Source organism: Grammomys surdaster, unplaced genomic scaffold (assembly GCF_004785775.1).
Source record: "Grammomys surdaster isolate TR1022 unplaced genomic scaffold, NIH_TR_1.0 133, whole genome shotgun sequence".
Classification (NCBI taxonomy): Eukaryota; Metazoa; Chordata; class Mammalia; order Rodentia; family Muridae; genus Grammomys; species Grammomys surdaster.
The window spans coordinates 11,959,370-11,972,525 of NW_021604591.1; the positions used below are offsets into that span (position 1 = coordinate 11,959,370).

General features: G+C 34.5%; 1 pseudogene; it reads left to right on the forward strand.

Annotated features, from left to right (window-relative positions):
• The first annotated feature begins 1,750 nt into the window (after positions 1–1,750).
• On the forward strand, positions 1,751–3,550 carry LOC114616921 (annotated as a pseudogene).
• The last annotated feature ends 9,606 nt before the right edge of the window (positions 3,551–13,156 follow it).

The following is a 13,156-nucleotide window of genomic DNA, read 5'->3' on the forward strand; positions in this document are numbered from 1 at the left end:
TGTACATATATTGTACAATGTACTAATTAGTATTTCTTATACCATTCCAATAGTTCAGGTATAGATCAAACTTTGACTTTCGAGTTTGTATGCAAGGTCATAGATAAAATTCTAATTACATTTTCTTGTATGTGGCCATAGCTAGTCTTATTCTGAATACTAAATAATAAAGTAAGTTGTCTAGAGTTTTGTTAACAGTATTTGCGAGAGAAAAGCAAAGAGTGAAAGTGAGAGAACTGAGCATAACAATAAATATTCTAATGGGCACAAGGGGAACAGGAAAAAATAAAATGAGTACTGATCATCAGAAGCAAATGTGTACTCTTATAAGAGGACAAAAGGCTCATGCCACTCCTAGAGAATACTCAAAGTAGTAAGATTCCTTCATGTGATCTGATGAAGATAATACCAAGTTCATCAGTCTTCTTCCTCTAGACACATTGTCTTGGTCTAATTACAATGAAGTGGGGATCATTCTACAACATACAAACTAATACCTACTATCGAAACAAGGGTTATCTCAAAACATTTCACATCCAATTAGACGGAAAAACTAAATTCCTTGTCATGCTAGATGGAATCCTGCAACAAAAATGTGATATTAACCAAAGCAAGCAATTCTAAATGTGAATCAATACTGGTCAATTAACTTTGATATTGATACATGTTGTTCCATTTAATATAAAAGTAAAGATAATTAATATGCATAATTAGAATTTAACTTGAATACTAGATGAGGGCAGTGATCAATAAGGAACTAATAATATACAAAAAGGAAGGAAAGTTGTAAAAGAAATTTAGGATCCTTGGTGACTTAAGTTTTTTCCTGGTACTTCAGGCATTGTTGGGGAAAACTCAACTAAAGTAATAAATTATTGAACTATGAATTTATATTTGCAAGGAAATACAGACTATCTGGGGATTGTGTATACAGTCTTTCCATAAGAACAGAGGAACATTAAAAGTTTGTAAAACAAGCCGTAGGAAGGATAAATAGGGACATGACACAATTCTTGGTAGAGATATGGCTGGAAATTATCTAACATTGTTTCTGTCATATCTTACCATAGTCCACATATAACAAAAGCTTAAATTTATTGGAAAGGTCATAAAAGTATATCACTCTAAAGCTACATAAGAACTGTCCTCATTAAGGGACACGAAGCTCTCAGACTGGAACATTGGATATTTTCTTGTACTGATAGATAAAATGAACAACAAAGAATACCTCCATTCCATCATATCCTGAAAAATAGCAAATGTACCTCTATTGCTAGAATACTGACCCAACATACATGAGACCTGCTGATTTTAAACATCAGCATTATATGAATGAACAAATATGATGGTGTATATCCATAATCCCAAAACTCAAGAAGTAGTGACTGAAGAATCAGAAATATATGATCATCCTTTGGGTATAAATTGACTCTAAGAATAGTCTAAGGAAAACGAGGATTAAGAAAATAAGGTCTAAACTGTTACAATAAATAAGTCTTCACTTATTTGGATCTGGATAACTAGTGTTGAAAATATGTAATACAAATCTAGTTATATCAGTGGGGACAAGACTCTAGGAGTTGGATATTGCAGCTCCAAACAACAAGAGAAATGCTGAAAGTGAATATGGAACATATATGGTAGAAACTAATCTTCTGGCGCTGCAGCTAGTCTGGGTGCGTGAGTGGGAGGCGGCGGGCCTGCGACTCTGGCCTTCCCGGCTGACTGCTCCGAGGCCGCATCCCCAGTCATGAACCGGTTTGGCACCCGGTTGGTGGGAGCTACGGCGACTCCGCCGCCGCCGCCGAAAGCACGAAGCAATGAGAACCTCGACAAAATCGATATGTCCCTTGATGATATTATCAAACTGAATAGAAAGGAAGGAAAGAAGCAAAATTTTCCAAGACTAAATAGAAGACTACAGCAAAGTGGTACCCGGCAATTCAGGATGAGAGTACGGTGGGGAATCCAGCAGAATTCTGGTTTTGGTAAAGCCAGTGTGAGCCGTAGAGGAAGAGTGCTGCCTGGAAAGAGACGTCCTTATGGAGTTATCACTGGCCTTGCAGCCAGGAAAGCAACTGGTATTCGGAAAGGAATAAGTCCTATGAATCGTCCACCTCTAAGTGACAAGAATATAGAACAATATTTTCCAGCATTAAAAAGGAAGACAAGCCTTCTGAGACAAAATGAAGTGCAAAGGAAACCAGTTGCAGTTCTCAAGAGACCCAATCAGTTAAACAGAAAAAATAACATTCCAGCTAATTTTACCAGGAGTGGAAATAAATTAAGTCATCAGAAAGACACTCGTCAGGCAACCTTTCTTTTCAGAAGAGGCCTGAAGGTTCAGACCCAGTTGAACACGGAACTGCTGATAGATGATATGCCAGCAAAGAGAACGCGCCAATGGCGTACTTCCACCACAAATGGAGGAATTTTGACTGTATCCATTGACAATCCTGGAGCTGTACAGTGTCCGGTAACTCAGAAACCACGATTAACTCGTACTGCTGTGCCCTCATTCTTGACAAAAAGAGAACAGTCTGATGTTAAGAAAGTTCCTAAAGGCGTCCCTCTACAGTTTGACATAAATAGTGTGGGAAAACAGACAGGGATGACTTTGAATGAACGGTTTGGGATACTGAAAGAGCAAAGAGCCACCCTCACGTTCAGCAAAGGAGGAAACCGCTTTGTGACTGTGGGATAGATCCGTGTCCAAGGAACTTTTAAGTGTTGACTGTTTGAAAAGTTGATTTGCTTGAAGAGCTCATCGGAGAAGTTCAAGAAACTTTACTTCAGAATATTCACAAGCCTAAATAACTTTATTTTTGAAGGTTTTTTGTTTTGTTTTGTTTTTTAATGTATAAATAATGCCCTGAAAGAATAGCAGGGAATATACCTATCTGTTCTTAAAGATTTCATGGTTGGCCCAAACAAAGCAGTTCTCTGTTGACTTCTTTGATTCCCTGTGAAGCAGAAGGAAGACAGAAAGATAAAAATTGATTATTTTTATGAGCGTGGTATTTCAGATCTCATCACTTTTATCCAGGTTTTAGGCTTTGCCATGGTAAATCTTAAACTTGAGAAATAAGAGTACATACACCTCTGGGTTGTTACTTACCCATTCATGTGTTGGTGTGACAAGGACAGCTGCCTTTCTATCATTACTGGTGTTTTTTAAACTGTAGGAGAGTTTTGGTTTTGACTTTCGAGGCTTATGGAAGTATTTGGAACTTGGTTCATTTTTCAGTTATTGTTAGATTAAACTCCCTGAGTTCTAAGCACTTAGTATTAAACTTTTAATAAAAAAATGTGGCTCTCAGGATTAGTCTCAGACCAAAATGTGTCAGTGCTGTAATTGCTTATTTACAAAGTTACCTGATAGGTCGTTGGAGGAGATGCCTAATGCAAAACCCTGATAGTTTATGTTTAGTATAAATGGAGAAAACATGAAAAGTTTATGTTTAGTATAAATGGAGAAAACATGAAAGGCGTTAGCAAACTGAAGGATTGGAAATGGGAAAAAATAAAAACCTGAGTCATAGTTATACTATCTGGATTTACTTCTATCTTGAGTCTAGTGTCTGTAGGTTCTTCTATAAATGATGCTTACAAGAATTACAATTTTTAAAATGAGTTGAATCCTTGGGTATTTTGACAGTACACTTACTAGATATAAAGTCCTATGGTTCATATTCAAAAGGTTCTTTTGTAAAGCTTTTAGACTTGATAAGTTCAATAATTTATAACTCCCCAAACAAAAATCTACTTGTGTGTCACAAAGGGAAAAAAAATCAAAATTATAATGAAGTTACACTTGACTATAAAAAAAAAAAGAAACTAATCTTCTAAATTTAGAAACCAGAAATAAACATTTAGGGGGTGGAGACTTGCTAGAGAAAGCTCATCACTGGTAGAGGCTTTGATGCCTGGGTACATTGCCTGTTCTTTTTCCCTGGTTCCAAAGTTTATGAGAGATTTCAAATATTTTTTGGTTCCACATTTGTCTTCACTAAAATGTCTGATCCCTTTCAGCTTCTTGTCTCTGATTTGTCATGTGTCTCCTCAACCACAGATTGATATGTTGAAATCCTGATCTCCTTGGTGGTAGTATTAGAATGTGGAGTTTGGATGAATGTGGGATTTCCATGAAATCAAATGTCTCTTGAGTAGAGTTGTATTCTTATAAAGAGGCCTTTGAGAATATAATTTACACACTATTTGAGGAAATAAGAGAAGACATTATCTATGAATACAACAACTATCTCACAAGAGGTATTGACCCTGTAGGCCATTGGATTTTGGTACACTAATCCCAATATTATAAGAAATAAATTTATGTTGTTTATACTCTACCTACTTTCATGGTGATCTGTTATAATGGGATGCATGAATTAACAGTATATTTTATAAAATTTGGAAATTTACGGCTATAATGTCTTCAAATATTAGTTTTGGTTTGTTCTGTCTCTCTACTCTTTGTATCTATTGGGAAGAATTATAATTTGTTCATGCATGATGCTTACCTTTCTGAAAGAATCTTTAAACATATAGTTGCCTTAAATTTCTGTACACAGGGTCTAGTTACATATGCCTTAGTGGATTATTGTCTTTTCTGGTGTATCAATTGTTTCCTGATTTATTGAATAACTTTTATTTGCAAACCAGATACTCTTCTGAAGGCAGAATAAATAAAATGGGGATTTTTTGCAATGAATTTATTGGAAATGATGATTGAGTCAATCAAGTCATGTGTTCTGCTAGGTTTGAGTTTTGTTTTGGTAATTGTCATTCTTGATGGCACTGTAAATTTTGAAGTTCTCAAACATTCCATTCTGTTTAAGATGATGTGACAATTTAGTAAGAAATGTCACCCATAGACTGCATTAACATTACTCCCACTGCTCACTCTCTTCCACAAACTTTTCTTGTGTTCTATTCTCTAAATTCCATGATATCAGCTTTAAATAGTGTCTCTGTGTGTGTTTGTGTAAGTGTGCGTGTGTGTGTGTGTGTGTGTGTATAAAATAATTGTTGTGGGAAAGTTTAGCCAACTATGGGAAGCACTAATTCCTAGGCAGGAGTTCCTGAACTATATTAGAGTGGAAAAATTGATCTGAGAATAAGTAAGCAAGTGAAAATGCATGCATTCACTTCTCTTTGTATTTGACTATAGATGTGATATGACAAGCAGTTTTAATTCCTCTCTTCGTTGCTTCAGTGATGGGCATGAGTCTTGTAATTGTAAATTGTAAACTTCTTCTCCTGAGTTGCTTTTTACTGGGAAGTTTTTAAAAGCAACAGATATGAAATTAGTTTAAGTATAAATTCCAAATGGAAAAGCATATAAATTCCAAATAAGTAAGTAAACAGGAAAATAAAAACCAATATATCCAATATAAATGATTGAAAATTTAACATGCAAGCAAGCATCATCAAACAAGTAACACACACTGCAGACAGAGGGAGTAAGAATACCAGAATTTTCATCCAAATTCATACAAAGCAAAAACATGGTGTAATATGCTTCTGTACTTAAAGAAGGATCTATCAAGCCAAAATCTTTTCCCAGTGAAAATCAATTCTCAAAAGCTTAAAATTGGACATCAGAGGTCACATAGCAGTACATTACTGCTCTTCCCTAGGGTCTTAGTTTGGTTCCCATCAGTCGTACTGGATGGCTCAAATGACCTATAATTGCAATTTGTGAGGATTTGATGCTTACTCTGGACTAAGGGACACCAGCATTCACATGTGCATGCATGTGCACACACCCACAGCTCAAAGACATCAACACACACATTGGCCACAATAGGACTATGAACCCAGATATGGCCTTCAGCAGCAGTATGGATTACAGACACAAGCAAGGCCTGAAGTAGTTATCAGTATCAGAGCAAAAGTAGCTTCTTTGTTCTTTACAGTCAGTGGGACTCTTGCACTGGTACTGATAACTACAGATCCACAGTTGAGAAAGAGGTACATGAACAGCTTCTCTAACAAACCCTACAGCCACCAAACCCAACCCTACCTCACTCCCAAATGCCTAGACAGAAAACCATCAAAAATAATTCTTAAAAATAGTGATAAAGATGCTGAAATGTACCTTTCCACAATTTGTCCCTTTTGATAGGGTTGTGTGTGGTAAAGTTTCAGGTTTTTTTAAGAAGCTGGCCAATAAAAGTTTGACCATGCTCTAGTGAGTATATAGACAACACAAACTGGACTTCTTCTTCTTATTATTATTATTCCTCCTTCCTTTCTTTCTTCCTTCCTCCTCCTCTTCCTCTTCCTCCTCCTTATCTTCTTCTTCTTCCTCCTCTTCCTTATCTTCTTTTGTAATGGTGGAGGACACACAGGGTAGGAGACAGAGCTCAGAGAACTGAGAATTGACTCTGATCATGGTTCATGATATGAAATTCTAAATAATCAGTAAAAATACTATGGAAAATATCTCTTAATATGTATGGTCCCTTCAATCTCAAACTAAGAGAAAATTTTTGACTGCACATGTATACTGTAAATTATTTGAATACATTTTGAGGAATATGAGTACAGTAACAGAAGGAATTGATTGTATTGCTCTATTTTATATAAAGTTTTGGGACATCACATTAAGTAAAATTATATCTAATGTAACATTTATAAAATAATCCCTAGAAAAGCATGCAACAAGAACAGTTATAGGAGTTGAAATTTGTCTTTAATCAACTTACCTTGTTGTTCAAAGAGAGACACACATTCAAAAGTAAAGTGTCACACTTAAGGGAATGTTGAGCTATTCACCATGCATCAGGAAATGAGCATGTCACTAAGAAATTCTGTGCTGATCTGGTTAGAAAATATGAAGTAACCCAGTAAACTGGCTCTCCCTTTTTAGGCACCTTAGTAACTGAATATGATAATATTCAAAAGCTACAAAATCTACTCGCAGGTTTACATTAAAGTTGTATTTAGACCTGTATGACTTGCAGTCACTTCCAAGAGACAGCTCACAGAAAGGCTATGAATATCTATGTCATAGCAAAATCTATCATCCAGAGATACAAGAATGGTTTATTGATTCAAGGAGACCATATTTAATACATTTGTATGCAGGAAGATTAATTCAATTGCATATTTATAATAATTTTTTCATGTTTTAATACCTAGACTGATGTTTTTTAGCACCAAATGCTCAATAACACCCCAGAGGGATATTTTCTTCAGAAGAGTTCCTTAAAGCCAGGGTAACCTCCAGGCCAAACTGACTGGTTCTACTGCTAAGATTTTTGTATATATACTAACCTCCAAAAGCAGTATTTACAAGGAGCCTTTAATTCAAAGAGATCATTTTGTTGATATTACGATTGGATTTTCTTTAAAATCACTTGCACTCTAACACCCACATCCAGCCTTCTTTGGTCTATGTTATCTAACATGTTCTCCAAATCTGTATATTAAAAGATTTCACACTGGATTCTTTAAACTTTTTACAACTAAAAATTTGACTTTTACTCAGAAGCCCTGAATACAGGAACTCAAAAATCCTCTCCACTCACTGCCTTGCAAATGTCAACTAGGTCACTAAGAGGTAATTGAACTAAACATTCAGGGACAGCCTTGGCAGAGCCAAGCAATGAGGAAATCAGAGCTTGTTGAAACCCTGCTGTGTTCAGCTCCCTCTGAAAGTACTTGGACAATTGGCTCCATATGCTTCTTTGTTGGGAATGGAGAATGTAAGTTCAAGTCCACTATTTTACTTCATGCTATTTGACAGTTTGGGGTCCTATGCGCACCTACCCTAATTTCAGTTTTTTTTACTATGAAAGATCATATCGTTCTCAGATCTGCAGCTGGACTGCCCATCCTGGCACCTTATTAAGTATTCTTATAAAGTTTAATGTAATCAGCTTCATTTAGCAAATGCTAATTTCTTTGACTTTAAGAGCTTATTTGGTAAAAATCATCTTCTTTGCACAATTATCTTGCAAATATGTTATAAACTGTGTCTAACTCTCTAAGAGAGTACCATAAGACTTATACAATAAAAATTAATACACATAGTTCTTATAGATATTCATAAACATATATACATTTAATATTATTGGTTTAAATATTTTAATGTATGTGTATGAAAGTTTTTCCTATATTTTTTGTACCACATGTATACCTGGTATCCACAATGACCAGAACAAGACAGTGGATACCTAAGCACTGAAATTACAGACAGCTGTAAACCATGCAGATGCTGGAATTGAACTCATACCCTCTGCAAGAGTAGCAAATTTTCTTAACTGATGAGCCATCTCCCTAGCCCCTATTGTATTGCTTTTGTAGACTAATTTAAACATTTGTATTTAAGTAATCTATATTTTTATTTTTCAAACTCTAAAAAATAATCCAAAAATATTGTATTAAAAGCAACTATAAAATATAATAAAGTGCAAAGCATATTCTTTAAACAAATATATTGGAGTAAAATGTAAAATTTTCTAAATACCTAATGAGTATTGAAGTGATCATGGCCATTTGTAGAACTGACTGTTGTCCTGTCTCTGAGAAGTTCTGTTGTGATGGAATTTTACTAAAATATTAAAATAGAATATGGTTTAGAACTGTAACTCAACATTTAAAAATAATTATAAATATATGCTTATATTTATATAAATATATAAATATATTAAAATATATAACTACATATGTGCATACACATATATAAGGATAGAATGTATTCAAATAAATGTATATACATAAAACATGTCTACATACATAAAGGACTTGTGTCTAAATGCATGTATACTTATTTGTATATATGCACATACAAATTTATTTTTGTACACTGGTATTTATTGAATGCATAATAATTATGGCCTATATATTAAGCACCAGACAATAATCCAAATACTCTAAATGCATCATACAACATTTTTGTATATATCCATAATTTAATTTCTAGAAGTTTGTTCTAGTAGATACTTAAAGAGGTTAAACTTCAGAGAACTATCAGATGACCCATAGCTGAAGAATAGGAAAGATGATGATTGAAGTCACACTCAATGTGACCCAATGTGAACATATATTATCTGTACAAGTCCTTCTCTGTATTCTTTGAGGATCTAATAAGGTAAAACTACTGCTATGTTGAGACAGATGGGTCCAGTTTGTGTGGTTTAAGGGTATGGCTTACCACTTAAGAATTTTTATTTGTTTGTTGTTTATTGTTTCTGTTTTTCTGATATGATCTCAGCAGCCAACCTGACCACAAACTTGCTAAGAAGTAAGAGCTGACATCAAAATTCCAAATCTACTGCCTCCACTCTTCAGGTGCTAGGGTTAAAGGCATGAGCAACAATACCTGGCTTTACTCTTACATTTAGGAAGGATTGACTACATTCATAGAATCTGGGCTCTCTCCATAATAATTTTGTAATTTCTGTTGAAACTGGTTAGTCTTAGCTAGCATTTTAAAAACCAAGATATAGCTCTTTTCATACTTCTTGTATTTACTTAAACAGAAAGTGAGCCTTCCAAACAAGAAGCCTAAACCACAATGCAAACTTCATATTTGAAGTGTGATTTGAGGGGTAATTTCATGGGCTTCTCTCTGTCCAAATTTATATCTCCCTCAAAGACGTTTGTGCAACGATCAAACAAACAATAATTTATGTCAGATTGCCAGAAATTCTAGCAACTGCAAACTTCATGGTCTCCCCATTTAGTTAACTACTATTAAATTAATAGGTAAAACCTATATGAAGCAGTATCAAACTTTAAAGAGAAATTTTTTTTTCTATTTCTTAAGCTCTTTTTCATTCTCCACTACTAGTTTTTGTGTAGATGCTCACATTAGGGGATGACACCAAATAGCAGCCTAGTGGCCACATCACTAACTTGTCTGAAGGCAGAGTCTACAGCCACACAGGAGGGCAATTATAAGTGGCCTCTCTGTTTACAAGCCACAGATCTGCTGACATGAGGAGGTAATTTAGGAATAATGAACACTCCTTCAAGGTTCACAGTGAATCTGCTGTAAATTCTTCCCTGTAAGTTTTCTCATCTATCAAATAGAACAGAAGGGTTTCACCTTATCTTCTGGAAATTGCTGCCGAGTGGATATATTGATTCAGTGGGCCATTTAATGGGGTAGGTGTCTATTATATTTTACCACATTGGTAAATGGGGTTTATTTAATCCCATTCTCAGTTTAAAAGGTTTCAGTGTTGATAAAATCTGTAAAGACAGATGTGCAATAAATTGTGCTCTTTAAATGGAATTACTACAGAGAATAAAAACCAAACAAAGATGCTTACCTCAAACCATAAATTGCTTGAGGATTTTTCTACTTAAAATGTTTTTTGGAAGAAGCCTGTTGACAAGCTAAGTTATTTAACCCCTGTAAATATAGCTTCTCTTCTAAACAATTATTTTCCTTATGTCAAAATCATTTGCTTTCAAATACATAAAAGAAAAGATAATGTAAAAGTATGTTTTATAATTGATTGACTGGTCTAGGTAACTGGAATAATGAAAGCAAGAACAATGATAGCCTTAGTCCCATGCTTCACCACTCCTCTTGACATGACCTGTGCTTTTAGTTTAACACCACCCATACAAACCCCTTCCTTATTCCTGTGCACCTGATGACAAGCAGCCAATGCACTGTATGAATTTGTACAACACTAAATGGATATTTGAGTTTTAATTACTGATTTTTTTTCATTCCTCACCATATCTCTGATTCTGTCAGCTTCTTAAGTGATTAAATATATTTCCACATTTGGCCTCATTGGTATCATATCCCAAATAATGGCTGTGAATTCACATTCATAATGAGTTTAGAAAATATGCAGAAGAGAAAACTGAAGGAGTAAAAAAAATTAAAAGTCAATCAAAATTGTTTTCAATTTTGTTTCTGGTGTTTTCATTTGCAAACTTTTCATATATTTCTTCTTTACACAAATAATATATTTTGTCTAGCCACATTATTATATCACAGTTATTCCTTCTGTCACTGAAATACTTTTCAATGATACGTTTTATATTTGCAGAATATGTTCTCTTATATACCTCTATAACTTAACATATCTACTTTAATTTTTAGATATCAACTTTAACATATCACTGCATAAAATAACTAAATTTTATATTATCTTCTTGAAAGTTACTGCATAGACATATCCATATTTTAACCTCCAGTTACATGCTGGCAAGTTTTTCCCAAAAATATTATGAAGTACACAAACCCATATTAACTTGATCTCTAAAAGTTTTCCTCACTTAATAACAAAAATTGACTAACCAAGCTTGTTGGCTGTAAAGATCTGGCCTGAACTGATGTGACTTAATATGTCAAAGCTTTTCAGATGAAATTAATAAAAAATACACCTTCAGATAAACAAGTTAATTTCAATTATTTAATATATTTAATTATAATTCAATTACACTATCTTCCCTTCTCTTTGTTTCTTCAAAGCATTCCCCATGTCTTCTCTATCTAGCTCTTCCAATGCCATTGTGTCGCCCTCTCAAATGGATAGTCTTTGTTTTTATATTATTGTCACATAGATGACATATAGGTTGATCAATAGATTGATAGATGATAAATAGATGATAGATACCTACATGATAGATAGATAGATGGATAGATAGATAGATAGATAGATGATAGATAGATGGATAGATAGATAGATAGATAGATAGATAGATAGATCTGCTAGTCTATATTTGCTATATGTATATGTGTATGTAATTTGGAGCCTTTTTTGTATTGCATAACCAACTAAAGGGCTCATCTACTGCTAAAGCGAAATCCTTTTCAGAAGGAATCAACTTCCTATACTTTTTATCTAATGGTAGAACTCCATGAAGTTTCTGCTTCCACATTAGCGTATCTACTGACATTCACTCTTCTTTAGGTAGCCATTTGTGTAGGAGACAAGAGTTTCACGTTAGTCTTCCCGACTCTATGGCTTTTCCTGCTGTCTTCTCTTCTGCGACATTCTCTGAGCTTTTAGATTCAGGCGTTGTGAGTGTATGCACTGAGGCTAGGCCTCTCATGTTCTTTATATCTGCATTGTATCCAGATGTGGTAATGTAATGATTTTCATTTGCTGTGAGGAAAAACCTTCTTTGCTGAGAGTAGATAGCTACACTTCTCTGTGAGATCGATGACCTCCCAAACACTAGGTATTTGGCTAGGGTTTTAGGACCAGGCATGTTTTCCCTCTTGTTGAGTGGTCCTCTTGTCTAATTAGACAGCTGTTGGTTACTACTGAGATGTCAGTGATACTATTTTTCCTCTAGGACAGTCCTGCTGTGTGGGTCAGTGCTATGCTTCTTAAGCATAATAGTTGGGCAAGATTATTGATTTCATCCATCCCTTGGCAGCTTGCATGTACTTTCTGTTACTATGTGATTTGGATTACAGGAAGGAATCTTTTCGGACATCTACTTTGAGTCATCTGAGTCCTATGCCATATATGGTATCTTTGGAAACAGGTATTTTAACAACCATTGAGTACCATTGAGTACCAAGGCAAGTGTAAAGCAAGCAGTGTTAGAAAAAAGTTTACTCCAGAACTCAGGCCTCCATGGGTGTTTTGGAGATGGACTAAAGTAGAAGAGAGATATTTCCAGTTTGGATGCTGTTAGTTAAGAATGCTGTTTGTAATTAGGTATCTTGACATTAGAAAGAAATATCAGTCATAGCTTTAAGAGAATAAATATTTAACATTCTTTCTTTGTAAATACAACAGTGTTGTTTTATTTTACTTAACTATATTATAGTTTCAGCTTGTCCTTGAATGAGGCTGGAAGTCTATGAAATTGATCATCTACAAAAATAGGAAATTAACAAAAGGTTCAGCCTTAATAAGTACTAAGCCAGTTCCTGGAAGGGAAAATCTGATTTCTGTTTACTTTTTCTGGTTTTCATTATAAATTGTATTTGCACTAGCTTGAAATGTACATATTTTTTCTACAGAATTAATAAACTCTTCACAGAATCATTTCTCAAAGACTGCCAATGGATATACATTGTCTTGACTTTTTAACATCCAGAAAAATAAATTTTAATGTACATTTGTCCACAAGTTTTCAAGATAAAAGTGCTGATCCTGTGTAATTTCACAACTGAATGTATAAATGAGCTAAAAGGGCCATTGTATTGCAGACTCAT